Here is a 3062-nt window from a genome sequence, read left to right as displayed (position 1 = left end):
CTGACCACCAGGGGGCAGATGCTCCAGCCAGTAGGTTAGCTTGCTGCTGGGGTCTGGCCGATCAGAACTGAGTGAGATGGGATGGACATGCCATGGAGCCCTCCCATGGTCCCTCCCCAACTGGCCAACCTCCTGCATTCCTCCCCAGCCCTGATCGTGCACTGGTGGGGCCCCTCAGCCTGGCCTGCACCCTCACGCAACCCAGGACCCCTTGAGAGATGTCAGAGAGCCGGTTTTGGCCCAATTCCACAGGCCAGGCCGAGGGACCCCACTGGTGCACGAATTTGTGCACCAGGCCTCTAGTTAGCAAATAAAAATGTGGGATTCCCAGTTAAAACTTAATTTCAAATAAATACAAATAAAATATTAGTATAAGTGTCCTCTTGCAATATTTGGAGATGCTTATACCACAAATTATCCATTTCTTTGAAGTTTAAATTTAACTGGATACCCTGTATATTACCTGGCAACCCTTAGATTAAGGGCTACAGCCTCTGACTCATCCTATATGAGACAAATCTGAGGGTTTGGCATTTGGTAGGTAAAGGGCCTTCCTTCCTTCCTCTCAGCCCTTTTCTCAACAAGGGGCTTGGTCAGCTCTGGAGAGCAGAATGTATTGATTCAAGACCTGAGGAGTCCTGCTTGCCCTGTGGCTATCACCTTGCCATCTTGCCCCTGTTAGAAACTGGCTTGTGCATGTTTTCTACTGGCTTTAACCAGAACTCTGTATTTACTCAGGAAGTTTGTGACCCATTTTAAAGAATACTTGTCTCCCATTGGTCTGAGATAGACTGCACTGTAGAGCTGCCTCTGCAAGTAGCAGTTTGTCTGCAAATTGGCCCCCATCATTTGAGATATTTACATGTTTTGACCTGAGCTCATATTTGAAACCATTATGCATTTTCTATCAATGGTATCTTAAAGGTTATGGTAAGTCTGAGAACCTCTATTTCAGCTTCCCTGTAAGAGTTAGTTTGTTTGTTTGTGTATATGTGTGTTTTTGAGGGGGGATCCTTTCCAGGACTCTCTCAGAGAACTATTGCATATTTCATGTAACCTATATTTTAAGCAGATCATCTCGAATCACCTTCAAATTTGGTGAGCATCCATCTACCTGTTTTTATATAATGTTATAATCAGCAAGCAATCAGAAAAAAAGTTACTTTTATTTAAATAGTTCGGTCATCTTAACTAGTGGGTCATGTCAGAACTGTCTAATATTACTTCTGTAATCCATCCCAGGCAGAGGGAGGTCCATGAGTGAAATGTGGGGAATTGTGAATTATGTGAAAGTACCAGTACCACCTCCTCAAATAAGGCGTGACTGGAATGACACAAGGGAAGGGGTGGAGGGACAGAGGAGATGTGACTCTCTGGAATTTTAAAGAAGCACAAGCATGAACTACAATGAAACATACTACTAGCACCATTTATTTGTCTGTAGAATCACTAAAGAATATCATTGGAACGTTCTGTAAAAGGAGACAAATGAGGAAACAATCTCACACTAGCCCAAGTCAGAAAGATTCCAAGACCTCACATGTGCTTCTCTTCTGTTTTTTCTTTGCTGAGACCAGCAGCAATTTGCAGGACTTAAAGCCCCAAGGAGCCCTGGCTGGTATGGCTCAGTTAGTTGGGTGTCAGCCCAGGCACTGAGAGGTTACCAGTTCGATTCCATATGCCCAGGTTTAGGGTTTGATCCCCAGTAGGGGTTAGGGGCATGTGGGAGACAGCCGGCGGATATTTCTCTCTCTCTCTCTCTCTCTCTCTCTCTCTCTCTCTCTAATAAAAACATATTTTTAAGGCCCCAGGAAATTAGATTGAGCAGATTACTATATTTCAGTGACACGTGGCCCCACTGAGCTCCCATTTGGAACATTAAGCATAGATATTTTCTGAGATTCCCCCTTCTGCCTGGCTTACAAGGCTCTTATCTAAGGGACACTTGATGAAGTGCATGTCAAAAGAGGCCCCCTTCTTCCCCTGCATCTTCAGAATGCCTACTGACAATCCACTAGAAACTGTCATGCTTCTGTCCTCCCCTAAACGTATATTGCATAGTTAAATTCCATTTTCTAATCAAAATTGTTTTACTTGATCAATACTCTTTTCATAGAATGGCTCCTATTTTCCCTTGAGCCACATTCATTTTCCCAAAATAACAAAAAACCTTTTTTGTGAATTTTCTTCCTCCTGACACCCCTTACGCTGTAATGGAAAACTCAAGTAAATTTGATTGGAAAGAGTTTTGAAGTGACCACCAAGTCCTCTCCTTTCCTGCCTACCCTCAACCCCCTCCATGTTCTGCAGTCTTGAAAAAGGAAGACTTCTGGACCTACCTAGTCCTTCACGAGAGAAATTAGAACTCAGAAGCCCTCCCTACATTAGCAGTGATAATGACAATAGTCACTCTTCATTCATGGCCTTTATATGTCATGCACAGTCCATCTCTCATTCCTCAGTGAGGATGACATTACTCTGAAGAAACAAAGGTTCTGAGAGGGGAAGCCCCCTTTCCCACCAGGTGTGTCCTCCCCTTCCCCTAACTTCCTTTCTTCTACAACCCCAGTCAGGACAGTCCCAGGGTCTTGGGTTGGGTAGTGAAAACCAGTGAGCTGGACTTTCAGTGTGACAAGGAGGATTTACTCTGGGATAGAATATGCTAATTAAATGTTTTCCCTGTGCCTGGGCTGGCAGATAAAGCTCCATGATCCCAGAACTTATGCAGATCCTGGAAGGCAGTCTTAATTTTTTTTGTACCAGCCACACCAGTGTGAAATGCTGAGGTGCTGGTGATACTAAACTATGGGATGTTGAATCTGAGTTCATTGTCTTGTGAAACTAGAGAATAAAATCGCAGACAAAAATAGTTAGTGGAACTGAAGTTTATTGAAAGAAGCCAGACCTGGAAAAGGTGCAGCAGATTCCAGGTGGAACCTGGAAAAGGTTCCAAGAGCAGGCCAGTGTCCAAAGCTTTCTTTCCATGTTACAGTTTGGTGTTAAAGTCTATTAGTCCATATGTAGAGCCTCACATGGCCGTAAGCCACTTGGGCTCAGTGGAA

This window comes from Myotis davidii, unplaced genomic scaffold (assembly GCF_000327345.1).
Source record: "Myotis davidii unplaced genomic scaffold, ASM32734v1 scaffold5374, whole genome shotgun sequence".
Classification (NCBI taxonomy): Eukaryota; Metazoa; Chordata; class Mammalia; order Chiroptera; family Vespertilionidae; genus Myotis; species Myotis davidii.
The sequence above is the reverse complement of the archived record's forward strand: the minus strand, read 5'-3'. Positions refer to the sequence as shown.